The sequence below is a fragment of the Vespula pensylvanica genome, chromosome 2 (assembly GCF_014466175.1).
Source record: "Vespula pensylvanica isolate Volc-1 chromosome 2, ASM1446617v1, whole genome shotgun sequence".
Classification (NCBI taxonomy): Eukaryota; Metazoa; Arthropoda; class Insecta; order Hymenoptera; family Vespidae; genus Vespula; species Vespula pensylvanica.
The window spans coordinates 3,671,703-3,690,254 of record NC_057686.1 but is presented as its reverse complement, the minus strand read 5'-3'; the positions used below and the strand labels follow the sequence as shown (position 1 = coordinate 3,690,254).

At 37.6% G+C, this 18,552-nt stretch overlaps 1 protein-coding gene across 9 annotated transcripts in view; it reads right to left on the bottom strand.

Annotated features, from left to right (window-relative positions):
- LOC122627249 (fat-like cadherin-related tumor suppressor homolog) overlaps nucleotides 1-18,552 on the bottom strand; it is a 290,885-nt gene that overhangs the window by 212,772 nt on the left and 59,561 nt on the right. For 2 of the 9 annotated variants that reach the window (XM_043808257.1, XM_043808256.1), the window contains one exon: nucleotides 10,158-10,240. The exons of the other annotated variants lie outside the window; for them this stretch is intronic. The gene's annotated coding sequence lies outside the window, so the exon portion shown is untranslated. The remainder of the gene's footprint in view (nucleotides 1-10,157; nucleotides 10,241-18,552) is intronic. 9 annotated transcript variants of the gene reach the window in all.

Genomic DNA, 18,552 nt, shown 5'->3' with positions numbered 1-18,552 from the left:
ATTGATTATAAATAAATTGGAATTTTTCGAACGATCGTGTATGGAAAAACTTGTTTTAGAAATAAACGAATTCAATTTTTTATCTTCTACTCATTTATCTCAACATTTTTTACTCCGAATAAAGAGTGAATAAAGCGGCAATTAACATTAATATTATTACATTCTTCATATATTTTTGTCATTAAATCGATTTTACGTCTAATTTTTTCCGAAGCCGATTGATATCTGATCAAAGAAAACTACGAGTTCACGATTTATCACGTCTTCGTGAGAATTTATGCGAGGAACGATCAAAGTGAGCAAGACGAAAGAGCATACACATATTTCCAAGTCGTGCAAAGGATACATCGATTTCCAACAAACACAAGATATATCGTACTAGCCCAAAGGCAAAGTCATTTTTCAGCGAGCCAAGCGAATTCTAAATATGACGAAAACCGAAATGAAAGGAGCCGCATTCCTACGAAGCGATCATGGAGTACCAGTGAGAAACTCGTTGCGAGCAACCGGCAAAGAGAAAGAGAAGGAGAGAAAGAGGGAGAACTGCAATTCGCGCAGATTAATAGTCGGTGAGATAGGAACGTAGTTGGCCATAACGGGTCAGAGTTTTCCTTTGATAAGAACCGTTCTCTCGCTATCAAGGATTAACGGCTCCGTGGTGCGAACGGGTCGACGATTTTTTTCAAAAAAATTCTCAAAATGAAGATGGTTGTTTCATTTTTTACGAAATCAACGAAAGAAAGATGAGCGACCACTGTTAAATTTCATATTATAAATCCCAAAGAATAAAATAACTTGAACGAATTAATTACTCGATGGATATAAATAAGTTACTTGTAAAATAAAATAAAAAGAAAAAATTCTGTTTTCGTATTAACCGAATTACTTCGTATTGTTAAATTGTACGGAACAAACAATTCTACTACTACTAGTAAAGTTTTCAATGTTCGGCGTGTAGGAGTTTCCGGGTAGTTTGAATTTTAATTAGAAAGTTACGTGGTTTTAAAGGTCAAAGAGAATAACTTCAATGAACTTATGTTGCTTAAAATTTTTCCTTTCTCTTGTTTACGAGCGTACACCTCCGCGTCGTTTATACTCAATTTATTATTCACACAGAAATGGCAACATACTTTTGAGAAATTGTGAAAAGAAATTAATCTAGTTTACGTGTAACCAAGTACTTACCCACACATCTTACCCCTTCTCTCTCTCTCTCTCTCTCTCTCTCTCTCTCTCTCTCTCTCTCTCTCTCTCTATTTGCCCTTTCTACATTTGTTATTTATTTCATTAGATATACGGGTAAAAAGTAGAACCTTTAAGATATTAACCATGTAATGCATTAAAAATTATCAAGAAAGTTCTGAGATATCCTATAACCATTATCTCGGAACGTTGTACTGAATCTAATAAGCAAGTAGAAGTTATAACAACGCGATCGTATACCGTTATGTGTTTTATAAATCGTCCAATATAAAACGAGAGCAATACGTGATTCGAGGAACGATAGGATAAGGAAGAATATTCGATGAACGTTCTAGTAAATAACGCCCGAGGTACGTTGGGAAACCCGATAATAAAGAAAGACATGGAGAGAAATACATGGGAGACGGTGATGGTGGATCGACGAGAAGTGGTATTGTTTTCTATTTATAAAATCAGTAAACCGGTCTGGATCGGTCTGGTCATTGACAATGACTCATCGGCCAGACGTCCGTCCTGCGGACGGATCCTCGAGTCGTTGACTCCTTGAACGATCCGTTCTGTGATGCGAGATGAAACGAGATAACACGAAGATCTTGCGGGTAAGAGAAGGATGAAAAACGAAAGTCACGGAGCAAAGCTACTAATTTTCCCTTCCTTAATGCATCATCGCACTTGAACGAATGAAAATTTTTTTTTCTATAAAAATTCCATCATGTAATGTTACAATGAACACTAACGAGTGTTCGATCTTGTTACAAAATTATCATCGCTCTTCCAATCATTTCTACATACGTATGCTAACACATTTAAACCACAAATCGATTACCTACGTTACAGACGATTGGTTCAATGATACTAAAAGTTCTTTTTTAACAAGCTACATCAATGTTCCATTATAGTAATATATATTTCTAACGCAATTGTAACTCGATTTACAAGTAACGAGTACCTTGAAATACTCATTTATTCGCGATTTCATTCGATCGAACGAACATCGAACCGACGCTTTCAATCCGATTCATCGATCGCGTCACAATCGACGTTGGTCATGGTCATCATGATCGTCTCTCGGTCTATGCACTCGATACTACGAACGATACTCGATAGTCTGCGCGACGGACTGTACGAAGCCGTAACTATATAGGGAAAGATAGGGTGAGAGAGAAAGAGAGAGACAGAGAAGGAGAGAGACCAAGACAAATACGCAGGACGCATGGACGACGATATCGATATATTCACACTCGGACCGACGTGTAAACGGCGCGCAAAGATGTTCGTACGTCGCGTATCGCGTATCGAGCATGCAATCGATAATCCACCCTTCTCCGTTTTGTCTTCGTCAGACGAACAAGCGTCATCGATTTGACTCGCTCCGTCCCTCTTCCGGCACTTTCTATCGAGTTACCATAATTTTGGTCTTCGATCATAAATCATCGATTATCGGAGCTTGACGACGAGTCGAGATAAATGCGTCCGAAGAGGAGAAGAAATGTATTTACTTTGTCCGTCTCTTTCTCTCTTTCTCTCTCTCTCTCTCTCTCTCTCTCTCTCTCTCTCTCTTTGGTTGTTTATACGCATTCATACAGTATTTTCCCCTTAACAAACCAAACTCTATAAAGCTGCTTACCGCTCTCGATAAAGAACTGTCACTAAGCGAGAGAAAATATATATCGTTTACCAGTAATATTACTCGATAAAACAACACGTAATACATATAGACCATATTCATAAAATGTCGATAGGTTTATAAGTTGTAAAGTATTATAGATATATCTTTCTCTGAAATAACATCCGATGTTTAGTTTCGTAAAATAAACGATCGAGTAAATGACGTGATGATATTTTTCAAACGAATGAGATTATTCACGGTCGTTTAAGAATTTATGAATTATGAATGATTCAAGATTAACGCACTCAATGTTTGAACAATTTTGTATTATTTAAAATATAAATATTCAAGGAGAAAGGAGTACGAAAAATATGATAAAATCGAGAGTTTCTTTATAAGACAAGCAGCAAGGTGGGCGCCATAGTTAAAAGCCGAGTGTATCGTTCTACCTGCCTCTCTCATCCCGAAGGAAGTAGCCGATAAAACTGGTTTGACGGGTGCACCGAGGTCCCCGTCCAGTTACTCGGTAGGATGTCTCGTGTTTGGCCAAGTCTCGCCCTTCTGTAGCACACCGGAGAATCCCACCAACTAAAGTTTATAAGTACTAACACTAGTGTACTCTACTGGTATCGACTGTAAGAGACCAAGACCATCTTCTCACCAACATCGTCGTTACGGTCGAACGTTCTCATCGAGACGCCGAGGCATCGCCATTCACCAGAGTCTGCGGCCAAGAAAGAGAGAGAGAGAGAGAGAGAGAGAGAGGAGGGAGAGAGGGAGAGAGAGAGAGAGAAAAGGATCCGTTCGCACGAAATATAGCTGTCGCGAACGAGTTTTTTTAAAAGTCCCTGAACCAAGGTTGCTTGTATACATATACATACATATATATATATATATATATATATATAACTATACTTTTTAAGAAGCTTTACCCGTATTCTTCGACGTCTCCCTTTTCTCCTGCGTTCATCCTCTCTCCTAGCTAATGAGTAATTTACTAAAAATATCGAAGTACGCCGCCAACGGAAGTCTGAAGAGAGATAGAGAGCTTAGCGAAACTTGGCCTTCCTTTTTCCCACGATCCCCTTACTCTATCCCCTTGTTAAGTTTAAAAAGATTTTACTTGATTATAGTTTTAATAACATATCCGAAATAATTTTCTATCATTAATAAGGGATATCTTGAAGAACAATGGCCTTTGTCATGTTCTTACAATAAAGCAGCTCGATTCGAGCGAACTACGAAATAGTTTCTTTATGAACTCTCGACACTTTTACCATCATCCTAACTGTACTTTTCGTTTTTTTAATTTCTTGTGAATTAAATCGGCCTGTGTCTCAACGTCTTGACGTCAAGACATTTACAACGTTTGTTTCCCTGATGTGGGAGATCGGTAATTAGACAGCCAGTGCTCTACTGATTTCTCGTGTCACCGATGCAATACATCGAACTACTTGAAATTTCTCCCGAGATTCGTGCAACGAATAACTCGTTCTAACTAGAACTTTGCTATCTTTCCAACCTGAAATATTAAATCGTTGTTTCAGCAACATGGATGCGTCAGGGAATAGGAACGCGCAAGATGATTTAATGAGTTTATAGGATAACGAGCAAACTAAGTTCCTAAAAGGTTGACAGGTGGTACTACTGCTTTACGTAAACTATTTGCATTATTTTCACGTTTTTTTTTTCCTCCCTGGCTTTTCGAGATTTTTTTTCAATTATAAAAAATTAAATAAAAATACGTATAAAAGAAAGACAACACGGTGTTAACTTGTACAACTTCTTTGCAATTAATTCGAATAGAAGTCTCGGGAAAGCCGGTTCTTCAAGCAGTTTCATTGGTCGATCCCTTCACGAGGAAAGATACGGAGGACATCCGTCTTCGCACCGACAAAACTAACAGCGAACCACTCGAATGATTCACGATGGTACACGTAGGAAAGCTCGACTCTGCGATTTATAATAATGAACGACTCGGCATCTCTCTTTCTTTCTACGTCATGCTGATGGGTCATCGTGACTTCGAGAAGCATAAATTCGTTATGTTCTCGTGGCAGAACTCGCGAAATCGACTTGGTAATTACTGTGTATTCGCGCGACCTCTTTTCTTTCTTTATTACGACGCTGAACGTACGACATCAACGACGATGTTGCTTACGAAATGTTCACGATAAAAAAGATAAATAAATAAAATGAAATTCAAAAAAAAAAAAGGAAAAGGAAAAAGCCGAATGAACGCGTCGACTCGATGAGATCCACGAAACTTGATCCCTTCGTTTGCAAGCCGACATTTTACAAGCAGAAGATAGTATCGAGACTCGTCGTAACTCACGTAAATCACACGATTACGAACGTATCTCGCTCGATACCGATACCATCTTCTGTGTAATTATGAAATTCATTTTCATTTCATTTTCCTTTGCTACACGGCTTGGCCCATTATCACGGCAACTCGATCGAATTCGCACCACCGTGGGGGATATAATCGTACATTGAACAATCAACCTGGGAAGATGATAATCGAATGTTTTAATTTATTTGTAATGTATCAGTAAAAGGGAAAGATTTTCCTATACAGTAACTAACGTTTCTCTTTTTCCGAGTTAATATCTACGATAAATGTTTCGTATCACTTATAAATCTTTATAATAATGATATCGTATCTTCTATTAGTACAAGATTTAATTATTCTTCTCAATACGTCTAAATGGTCGTCGAGACAGTGCGGATAAAGGAATCGCAAACGAAACCATTAAAATCTTACTGCTGATCTTAATCTCGTAACAATTAGTATTAATCACGACGTCATTAGTGATTTCGCTCGCGGACCCAAGTCGTTGAATAAACAGCCTTGTAAAAATGATTCTCGAGACCCCGTTCGACTTTCCAACAAAGTCTCTTGCTCTCCATAGGTATGCATACTAGAAACGTTCTCTCGACATTAGCGGGACTAATAAATTAAACTCGCTAGTTCGGCTCGATCGATTCGCTTCGAATATTCTCGCGCGCTCTCTCTCTCTCTCTCTCTTTTTCTACCGAACTAAGTTTCAACTTTTAATCTCTTGTAGCGTGGCAAATGAGAATCGTATATCTTAGGCGTGACGTCGACTACGCGTTTCTTCGACTTTCGAGTCGTTACGAACGCGACCGAGGCACGAAAATGGAGGGCACGCGACAAGAGGCCACCCACTAGACCACCAATACTAATACCACAACCGTTCGCAGCTTCGAACGTAGTATTGCCACCTGTCTCGCGGTTTCTAGCCGATAAATCTGCTCGAGTTCGCTCGCACGTGCGCGAGCGCATTTTAACGAGCCAGAAACGATAAACTCTTCGCCGACGCTTTCCACGAATGGGAAACATCCTGGATAGATATCCCGTTGGAGTTTCCTTCTGCGAACGACACCGAGAGAAAGTTTCTTCTTCCTCATGATAGAAACGTCTGTCAGGAAAGTGTATCTCGTTAGTTCTCTTCTGTTGTATCGTTCAACGAACTCGAAGAAACTATTGTCTCCGTTTATTAACTTTAACTAATTGGTCACGTTAATCGGATTAAACGGAAGACGTAATACGAAAGGAAGAAGTAATAAAAGTTTTTATTCTTCAACATTTCGTTTCAACGATTTTTCAAGTATTTTTAGCTATATTGAACTGAATCTAATACGTAATACGAAAAAGGTAACACTCTTTAAAGTACTCACGAGACTTTAATAAAATGTCTAACGCTTCTCAAAACCAACTTGCCTCTTTTACGTTTTCCAGAAAGCTACAATGTTACATAAACATCACCAAAGCGTTAGCTTTCCTCCAAACGATACAGCTCGTTTCGTAAGTCTCTCTCTCTCTCTCTTTACTCTTCTTACTCTTTTTTACCCTCAATGCGAGCTTCTTCCTTCCCTTCTGTACATACACCTCGTAACCGTCTACGTCCAAGATAAATATCGGAGTCATTTTCCTCCGGGAAGAAAGAAGTGCATCGGAGAGAAGACGTTCTATACCTAGATTTAAATCAACCAAATTACGCTACTTTGCCTTTCATTCACTCTGATAGACGCGTTCTCATATAGCTTTTGGATATATCTCCTTGATAAATTGCTGATTCACGTGATTCGTGATGTTGTTATAAATTTCGTATCTTTAAAAAAGCAAAAGGAAGAAAGAAATAACAAGTATCAAACGTTCTTCTATAAATATTATTTGTAACGAGAGGAGATAATAATTCTAAAAATATAAATAATATATATATATAATTATTATGTCAATAATATATATACATACATACATACATACATAAATACATATATACATATATATATCGTAATGTTTTAAGAATACCGTGTACTCGCGAACTATTCATATTCCTCTTTTTCTTTCTCTTTTCCATGTTATTTGCTACCGCACGATTGTCAGAGGATGTACACACGGAACGGTGCAAATTTGCGACGTGTCGCCGATGCGGCCAGAGAGCAATGTCATCGTGCTAGCCATCGTGGAACGGAAGAAGAAGAGGAGACAAGGACGAACGGTGTGTGTCTGTTGCAAAGCAAGGGAGAATAAAAGAGAAAGAGAGGGAGAGAAAGAAAGAGAAAGAAAAGGAGAGAAAGAAAGAGGGGACAGGTCGTCAGAGACTGGAGAAGATTCTCTGGGCTGTTTACCGACGATGTCTTTGGTTATCGTCCCGTCTGCATCTAATCAACGACAAAGATGTATTGTTGTGTTTCTTTTGACGTATCGCAGCGAGACGTCCTCTCTCTCTCTCTCTCTCTCTCTTTTCTTCTCTATCATTATTGCAATCCTTGGGCCTAAAAGATACAACGCGGTCGATGTATCCTTGTTTTGGCTAACGCGATTAGTTGCTAGTAGAACATACTCTACGGCAGTGTCTCTCATTCGCGGACATAAAGAAATTTTGTATATCGTATGGTATGGTATCGTATGATATGGTATGCTTCAAAAGTATTTAAGAAATAAAATAAGATTAAATTAATATCTTCTAACAGATAAATTTGAGATAATCAACAAAGACAAAAAAAGAAATGTTCTCGATTAATGTCGATGAAATAACTATTTGAAAGACAGTAACTACTTTATCTGAAATATCGCCTGAGATACGACGATGCCCGCGTCACGGTTCAAGGAACAGATACTGCGAAAGAATATCCCGCCTACCTGATGTAGGAGCGGCTTATGGACGACCTTGAACCACGAGAACACAAAGAAAATCTCGAAAGGGAAAAGAACGAACGATGTTTTCTCGATGATCGATGATTGCTCGTTTCACGGCTACTCCCGTATCTCTTGGAAAACTGTAATTCGTCTATCGATATCTTCAACTTCAAAATTACCCTTGTCACGATGATCTATTAGAATCTTCGAATTTCAGCTTTAACAAAAGAGATGTCATACAATTTTGAAAGAAATATTTTATATGTTTTATTGTACCAACATTTTCATAATCGATGATCCGTGCGTCATATTTTTCGTACGACCAATCACAGAAATTATCAAAGCGACCGTGGGAAGAAGACGTTCTTCGTAAAAAAAAAGGAACAAAAAAAAAAGAGAGAGAAAGAAAATGACTACTTGAGAAAACAAGACATTTAGATAAACATTATGAATTTTATAAAGAATAGTAACATACAAAGTATAACCATAAGCATAGAAAAATCTGAAAGAACATTTAAGGACGATTAAAAACTTTAAAGGAGGAATACGAATAAACGACGAAAGATTGCGCGGCAACGTCTAAATCGAGTAGAATCGAACGACGTTTTATGTAACTGTCTGACAGAAGTGGAACGAAACTCAAGTAGAGCAGGAAAAACGAGCAAGGTTTCCCGTCGGCGCGTTGTATTGAAAGAAACCATCGTCGGATGTGACAGGTCGAAGAGAGAAGAGGTAAAAGGTGATATCGGTGAAAGATGAGAGAAAATGAGAAAGAGAGAAAAATGAAAAGATCTCGAATCGATGGAAAAAGAAAGGGAAGGAGGGAGAGAGAGTTTACTATAGGAGAAGTACATAAAAGCGATTTCCGTTACATATCGAGCCGAAAGACACATGGCCTGGATACAACAGTGTTTGGAAGATATTATCCCGCCATTAATCAGGATATCTCAAGTGTTGCGTGTGTTTTCCTTTCCTCCAAATTCTACGTTCTAGGATTCTTCGATAGCATATACCTGGATTATTCGTGCACCACTAATTCTCGTAGGATTTATGAGCGGGAATAAATGGAAAAAACAGAACGAATCAAAAGGAGTATTAACTTATTTGAAAATGAAATAAATATAAAGAGAGTCAAAAGAGTCCGGTTTGACGGATTCGATCGTCCAGACGGGAAGTCGTTTGGCTTTACGATTCGACTCGCTCGACGAGCAAGAAATTTCAATCAGACGGAAGAATATAACCGAGATATCGATGCGTCTAAGCGAGAAACCGGTACGACTTTAAATTCGCGCGTTCTCTTCCTTCTAAAAGAGGAGAAAAATAAATATATCCGAAAGAGAAGCTCGAGCGCACCTTAACGATCGGCAAAGAAAGAATAAAAGATCGTGACGGTGCAGAAACTCGGTTGAACTTCCTGCATCGGAGCAGCAGCAGCACGGCTAGAGTCCGCGAAGCGTGAAACCACGCATTTCCATGAGGTTCTCCGTATTTGTGTCCAAGATGAACGCTCGCTTATGCGCGTGTGCGTGGAGATTAAACTCGAAGACCGAAGAGCCGCGGGTTTCGCAGTAATAAAATGTAATTCGGTATTAACTAGCCTCGGAGTCGTCTTTCTTCTATTTTGAAAAAGCGTCTGCATCCTTATTACTCCTGCTAGCGAGATTGCTTAGAAACGAATTTATATCGTCCGTCGATCCACCGTGCAACGAGTCTATAGTTTTAAAAGTCACATCATTTAGTTCCCGGAGATTCGCTTCGTCCAAGCTGGTTAACCTATAATCTTGCTCTTCAAATGCCGATAGCGTAGATAACGAAGTAATAATAACGACGTCTAAACTCTTAGCGTGCTTACTCCTCGTGAATCGTGTCCAATTAATTAGAAACTTGTTGCGAATTCATTCTGAAAACCAACGATAAGACTCCGAAGTCTGATCTCGTTTCGCTTTTATGATAAAATATGTACGAGTTCTATATCCGGTAACAATTATTAATACTCTTATCGACGATCTTACTGTTCGAATATTTTACAAGTACGATGTATGACAATCAAAATTTTAATTGAATATTTCTTCCTTATTCGTTCGTTCTGATCTATCTAAAAAAAAATATATATATATATAGAAAAATCAAGCTTTACATGGACTTGCATTCGTTGAAAAATATCAAATTACATACGAATCTGGCAAAAGCTGAAGACGATTGACATCGCGATCGTTGAGGCGTGTCGGGAAGATCTCTCTTATACGATGTGCGCTCACCTGAAAGAAGAAAAAAAGGATGAGTTCGTTAACGAATAGGTTTTTGCAGTGGCGCCAAGATAGATTGATTTAAGGTCGGCCGATCCCCAATGGAATAGAACGTAAAGCTCGGCTAGCTCGTAGCTACGCGCGGAACTTAAAAAAGTGCTCTTGACATATATGCCAGGCAAATCGTTCATTCGAACGTCAATCGATGAATCGATCAATCCGTCGTCAGAGCCATGGCAAGCCGACGGACCTTGCATCGTGATTCCCGTAAAAAAAGGGTTGGCTAGAGAAGTGAAAAAGAAATAAACATGGAGAAAACGATCGATGCGTGTTAGGAGACTACGATATTAATGATTGCAAAAGATAATTTTTTGATTCATGCGATGTTAAGCTGATAAAAATTTATCGTGTCTACAGAGAAGTATGGACGATAATTATTGTGATTAAATTTTATCCAATAAATTGATTGGTCGAGACAAATATATAAGTAAGAAAAAAAAAATTCACTCGGTTTAATGTCAATAATTATGTAAGTATCTATTAAAAAAATAAATCACATATCTTTCCTCTGATATCGATTAATTTAATTTCCTGCAAGCTTTGGAAACCAATAGACGACTATAATAAATACTTCGTACAACTCCACGCGACTATATCAAATTTTTCTCGGCGAATATTCATGAGTTTCCGTCGGAGAAAAAAAAAGAACTTTTAAGCGAAATACGTGCTGTATTTTTCGCTTTTGCATAAATCGTTGTAAAGTTGGAGTTCTGTTAAACACATTCTCAGTTTATTTCACAGTAAACTTTTTATTGATTTCTCGCATACGATTTATAAGGTCATATATATATATATATATATATATATATATATATATATATAAAATATATAATTATTGCAACCTTTGAGCGTTCATATAAAATGTATGTATGCATATTGTGTATTGAATGCGTTGTAATTATATTTTTTTTATAATAATATCAATAGTGAAAATAAGTATGCCTTTATAAAAAAGAGAGTTAGTCTTATCAGCTGATATTAAAATCGGATATATTATTTTGTTTTTCTTTATAATATCGGATATATTATTTTGTTTACCACAAAGGAGTTAAATACGGATAAATATCCTATCGTCGTACGCAGACACGAGACTGTCAATCTTTATGATTTACGATTGTCGTTACAACGATACCGTATTTCACGTTAAAAATTGTATAACTGTATAAAAAAAAAAAACAAAAAATGCTGTATAGGACAGACGGAGAGAATGGGAAATCGTTACTCGTGCGAATCGAAAAGAATAGTAGTTTTAAACGAGCACCGGTAACTGCTTTTACACTATAGAGTTGATAATTCTAGTCAAAACACTGGACCGACGTTCGACTAACTGTCAACGAGATTTCGTTTTTTGTTCTGTGTTGTCGCTTTTTTGTTATATCTAGCGTAGAGAAAAATTGAACGCTATGCACGAGAATGGCGGCCCTTTAAACGATAACGAGAAAGATCCATTCACGATCGTTTGTCAGTATAAAGCGAAAGCGAACACACGTAACGCCCTTTAATCGAGTTTCTCTTTGAGCTTCAAAAGGGTTAAGAGGATCACGGTTTCGCGGTTTAATCGAATTTAGGGAAAGAGGTATTAACGATATAATCCCCCTTGTTATCTGCCTTATATAGTATTTCATGTAAACTCCAACCAAATCTCCTACTTTACACGTAACTAAATGGGATTCTATTGTTTTCAAATTTTGGATTTACGAAAAACGTGGTTTCTAAGCCGTTTAAATATATTTATGACAATTATACATAAATCGGCATATTCCTATAAAATATTACCTATTTTTCTTTTCTACAGATATAAACGCATTAAGTAAAACCGGCAAAATACTTTAATTTATACTCGTGACGATCTCATGACGACGATTTCAAAGTGTATTCTTTGCTCTTGGATTTCTTCTTTCTGATTTATGTCTTATGATTTAATCACGGAATTCGTCCTCTATTTTTGAATCGCATTCTTTTTCTCTGTTTTTACTATACTCACACTTCACTCGACATCCGAACGCTGAGGGGAGTCTCGTGATTTATCCATCGTTCAACCGATCCATTACGAAAGCACGATCGACTTTCGAAGGACGAAGCAAAATCGTCCTTCCTCGAAAGAGTGAAAACTTAAAGAGAGAAAGAGAGAGAGAGAGAGAGAGAGAGAGAGAGAGAGAGAGAGAGAGAGAGAGAGAGAGAGAAAGAAATTAATTCTCGTGCGGTGAGGATATTATCGAGGAGCCTCTTTCCGTGAGCACGCGAGAATTCATGTTTGACGTAATTAATTTTCCACGCAAAGGCGAGTAAAAAATGGCCAATGATTCGTTGAAAAGATTTGCTCTGGGAAGATCAATGCGAGCCAAAGTGTACCAGACAAAAAAGGAAGAATGGAAGAGGGAACCTCGATCGAGAGCTTTTTATCACCTTTAAAACGTTTTATCGCGTATTGTTTGTTTATCGGTTGGTCTCGCTTGGGAGAGGAGATAATGGCTTCGTTTCAGGGTCGATGAACGATTCTGGGAACGCATATAAAGAAGTTCTTGTAGTCGTGAAAACGTGCCGCAAGAAGATTTGCTTTCGTATGAAATTTGTCAAGAATCTTGAGAGACGTAAAATACTAATCCAATGACATTCGAATGGACATTTAATCGCGTAGAATACGTACTTTGGTAATAACTTTAAAATCAATGGAGGAATTTCAAATGAAAGAAATATTATAATTGAAATATTTTTTTAAATCATTCCATAAAGAAGAGATTGGTGATTGGAAAAACAAAATGAAATCGTTCGATTAGCGAGAACATTCATAGGTTTTACGTTTCTCTCTGGGCCATCGATTGCACTCTAGAGACCATAGGAATAGAGAAGAATCGTTATCGCCCGCGCGTTTCTTTATCCCACGTACCATTCGGAAAACGTCGTAAACTTTTAACGATCCTCTAATGAAACCATGCGCTAACCTATTCCCTCTTTCGACGCTCGTTAAACCGATAGAACTTTACATACATACATAGAGGTTCATACGTGAAGTCGCTTTGCGCGTTCTTTTAACGATTCCCTGAAATAGGCTTATAAAAATAAACGAAATCGATCGCAAAAATGTCGTGTTCGGGATAGGAAGCGATGATTAACGCCCCATTAAGGGTAAGAAAAGAGACAAAAGAGAGGGCGGAAGTTTATATTCTTCGAAGAAAAAAGAAAAGAGAAGAGAACAGAAGAGAGGTGAGAGAGTGCTTGACAATAAGGGAGATGATAAAAACGACGATAAAGTTTTGTTACCGATATTCTTTTACGGCCCTTTAATGCAGCTACTTGTTTCCCTTACCGAGTTCTTCCTTCGGTCGAACGGAATTTCTCGAAACACGATAAATCAATATCGATAATGGATTTTTAATAGACTCGCTTGGATGTTTAGAGCTTTTCTCCGTTGACTTTATTTCTTTTTTTCCCTTTCCGAGTTCATACCTTCGGGATGATTTTCTTTTTCTGCAAATACGAAACATGTATCGGAATTAACCGTTGTAGAAAATTTACGAGAATCGAACGTTCGAATCTTTCGATCATCTAAAAGTAAGTACGATATGTACTTTAAGGAAACGTATTGCTTGTAAAAAGAAAAGCAAAATTACTCTTCGTAAAATAAGAATGAAAGGGAAAAAAGATAAAGAAAAGAAGAAAAAGAAAAGAAAAACAAAGGAAAGCAAATAGGAAAAGTTCATTTCTAGCGTTTCGAATCAGGAATATAAGCGTTGAAAGCATCGTACTAACGATCGTTTTGGACGCTTTTGTGGTAATCTTATGAAAGGTAAAAGAAAAAAGGAAGGAAGCTAACTTTTCTTTTTAATATCCGTCTCTTTCTCTCCGAATGAGCTGGTTGCCTTGAAAGGTACGCTGACTTCAATTTCGTGATACTTAGGAGAAAAAGGAACGGGGAAGTCTCGTAAAGCAGAACATTCCAAAAGCTCTGGTGCACTTGGACAGATTTCAGATAAAGAGGCTGGCTTCGAACGAAGTAGCCGAGAAAGAAAGAAAGAGAAAGAGAAGGAGAAAGAGAGACAGACAGACAGACAGACAGAGAGAGAGAGAGAGAGAGAGAGAGAGAGAAAGAAATGGAAAAGGTTATCGACGCTCTAACCCAAAGCCGACTAACGGCCGGACGTTCAATTATTTATTTAGTCTATCTTATCTTCGGTTCGATGTTTGCGCGATCCCGCTGCGCTTCGTGAGTTCGTTCCCTTTTTGCGCATTTTTCTCTTCGCCTGCTTCCCAGTTAATATATACAAGTAGATATATATATATATATATATATGTATAAAATAAATATAATATATATATAATACTTATATATCTATATGATATATAGGAATACATATATACTACACTTAATTGTATATAGTACATATTGTTAAGTACGAATCAAAGGAGAAAGAAGACACTTGGAAGTTAACTCGAGCGAAGTAGATTTCTCAAAGCATTTTCTCGCACGCTCCTTTTCGACAAGTCTTCGTTCGTTCGTGTTTCGAAGAGTCGGAAACTAATCGACAAAGTTGAAGACTTCGTTCCGATGTAGCCACCTTCTCGCGATTATATTTTACTTTACCCGAGCCTCGTTAAAGCCAGAGTTATTCGTTTAAGATAATTGCTCGTGGTAATCGAGCGAGTACTAAGTTAGTTCATCCTACCATGATTTATTTCGATTACAATACCGGAAATTAGAATTTCGAGGTTTAACGGCGTTTAATGTACAAAAAAATTCTTATTCTCGGACTTATTATCACTTACGAATGTAACATCATTCATCGAGATAAATATAATTCAAACTTAATTAAATTTGAACTAATAGATTATAAACGTTGATGTCGTTAACGTCGAGAGTTCAGACACATAGCGGAGATTAAATAACAGAATGAAACTGTCGGTAGACAGGTATCGTCCTTTAGGCGAGAAGAAGAGCAACGCTAACGATGTCGCTCCAAGTTCACGTTCGTCCGGTAGTCTGGTTTCATCCACGAAACTCGTTTTCCTTCTCGCTTTCTCTCTTTCTCTCTCTTTCTTGTCCCGCAGATCGCACGCCGGGGGGTCGACCTTAACGATCTCGAAAGCGTAGGGGCCCCACGTCATGCCAGTTTACACCCATAACCGTTGTTAAGCGCTAAAGCGTGGGTGATCCGCGTTCGATCGTACGACGAACAAGACGACGGATCTCTTCCTTTTCTTCGTCTTATCCGAGAACAGATCCTTCTTACCAACCGTAGTAAGTCGGTAAACCGTAAACTCTCGGAGGACTTTTCTCGCTCACTCAACTTGCTCTTAGCTGTCATTATCGTCCACAAGATATAAATCGTGTAAACGAATACGCGTCTACAACTTCTTGTGGTTTACTTCGATGTATCGTGAGACTCGTTTGAAAATGAACGATGTCTTGATTCATCGATCTTTCAGTTTTTCTCCTTTAGTCACGGTCGACGTCGTGACGATGATGATTCTTTTATATAAATCGTTCTTCTTACGCTTATTGAATTTCGTAGCGACCTTTCAAATATAATATTGTATATAAAATCGATCGAAAAGGTCGTCCGCGACATTTCACGTTCTCGCATATTTATTATTCTCATAATACACCTATACATCGGAGAAAATATTTAACATTCTTCGAAGGAATGTATCGCACTTTAATATTGATTTTTATATTATAAAATTCTTATGGGCGCTTCAAAAAAATGTCTCTCCAAAGCGTGGAATTTTTCGAATATCGATATCATTTTCTTCCACACTTTCGTTTTATCTCGAAACTTTTCAAAAAGATTCTTTTTTCAACGTGAGACATAGTTTCTTTCGCATAATTCATTCTTCGAATAGCCGAAGAATAAAACGATGGACTGGTCGAAAACGAAGGAATGTTGAGAATCGTGGTTTGTCTCGCATCTGTGCATTAAATTTTAACAAGACTATGCTGCGTGTTAACTATATTCGACTTTTAAGATACTGTCAGAATTCTCGAAAATGAGAACTAAAATATCCACATCGAACGTGGATACAGATAGGTAGATGGATAGAAAGAGAGAAATTGGTAGCGAAGTTTGCTAAGAGTTTCGCTTCGACGTACTTCGCAAATATGTCTTTCTTCGATACGGTCTGAGAACCTTCGATTTTACCTTCTTCAAATATTTTTACGACTGTCCATCGAAATTCTATGTTATGACACTGCCAGTCTTACTTTCCTAAAAAGGGGAAAAGAAAGAAAAGGAAAAAAAAAGAGAGAGAAGAAAAAGAAATTATAAAAGTAGAAGAGAAAATATTTAAAAGTTCTATTCAAAGAAACTCACTACCTTATCCGAGCCATTTTTGTAAAAAACATAATAACCTCAAAGTAATTGGTTAATTGGAGCGAGATAATATCGCTTCTCGACTCCGTTAACAAATATGTAACGAGATTTATGACGATGCCACGGACTATTCTTACGCGTTACTGTGCAAGTAGGTCAATCTACTAATGCTTGCCTTCTTTCGTGAGCTAACATCATTCTCAAATATAATTTAAATCCTCGAATGTTTCCTTGTACAAGACTTTGCTTTTACACGAAACACGGACAAGTAGATATTATAATCGATACGTCGTTTCTTTGAAATTAAAAAAAAATATATTTTATTGAATGCATGACTAACAACGATAAATGATTTCTAACCTGTGCCACTAAACACAGAATAAGTCTTTCATGAACGTTTAATTTGAAAATGAAACGGAAATGGGATATTTCACGCTAGTCTTCCTTTTGTTTCTTTCCGGTCTTAAGAACACGCTTGTGGAATTCATTCGTTGCTTCAGCACGCTTTTAAGGATAGCAGAACAGCAGCAACCTGTCTTTTATGAATACGCGAGCGGAGGTGAACACGGTAATACGAAACTTCCCGACGACTGGTAAAAGGGGCGTCTTCAAACTGAGTACCTTGACACGGTGGTAGGGTGAGAGACTATAGTGGAAGGGAGGACGGAAGGTAGGTGGGCGATGTCGACGAAAAGAACGGCAGGGTAATAAAGGCGCTTGCTTTTCAAACGAGAAACTTTCGGTATACTGTAAGGAAGGCCAATTTGCGAAATACAAATGCAGACTGGTGTACTTCTTAAAAATAAGATTCGATAAAAATCTTCTAAATTTATTAAATTCAACGGGAATGCAAATATTTCTTTCTTCGTCCTTCTTCTCCGATGTGAAGAAAGAAACATTTAAGACGTTTTAAGGACGAATCGATCGAGTTCTATTAAAATTTACAATATTTTGATGATACGACGTTAATTTAATGATTCGACATTAATTCTTTTCATACGAAACAGCTATAACCGAAATCGAAATATTCGCCTGATAAAAACAGAACGTTAAATTTTGACCGGTATAAAAATACAAGAATCTAAAGATTGAAAAATAGGAATTCTCTGGTGTAAAAGTTATCATATTCTTGCTAAAGGTATACGAAAGGCGAATGGGCAGGTAGTCGGCTGGGACAAGTCGCATCGATCCTCTATAAATTTTACGACTTGTACCGGCTTTCACGATAGTAAATAAAGAGAACTTTTTCTTCTTTCTCGGTAGTGGACTCGCATCATTCTCGCGGCACAACTTTCAAACTTTTGCTATGGTTACTCGCTTTTCCATGTTTCCCCTTGACACTGAGCAACCTCAAAGTTAACTATTTCCGTACTTGTTTTATCCCTTTCTGTCATAAAACAATGCTTGAATAAACTTTCCATATTCTTTCTTTTTATTTTTTTTTATTTTTATATTTTTTTTCACGTCATTTCGTGCCAACTTTCTCTAAATTCTATATTAAAAAATGAAAAAATGTATGTGGAATGAAAATTAAAATATCTATTATTCGTCGATTTCATTTAATTAAGAAATATCTCGTTTATCCCTCAACGACCAATCGAAATACATTGAATTTATTCGGAACGATATGCATTAAAGTTCCAACACATAAGACTGGAAAGCCGTCTCTTTTTTCTTCCTTTCTATACGCCTCTCTATCTGGCATCTATGAAGTTTCATGCCTAGAAGAGCTCGAGGCAGCAACATCTTGAGAGATATTGTTCAAGTTGGCGAGCTTGCCCAGCCGCACCCCTTTTCATCGTATCATCCTGACTTTCTTCTTCTGCTTCTTCTTCCGACTCTTTTTCTTACTTCTATTTCCTAGCCTCCCTTATTTGCTTACTTATTCTCTTTCTCTTTCTCTCTCTCCTTTTTTCTCTTTTTTACGCACGCATGCCTTCCAGCTGAATTTTCTTC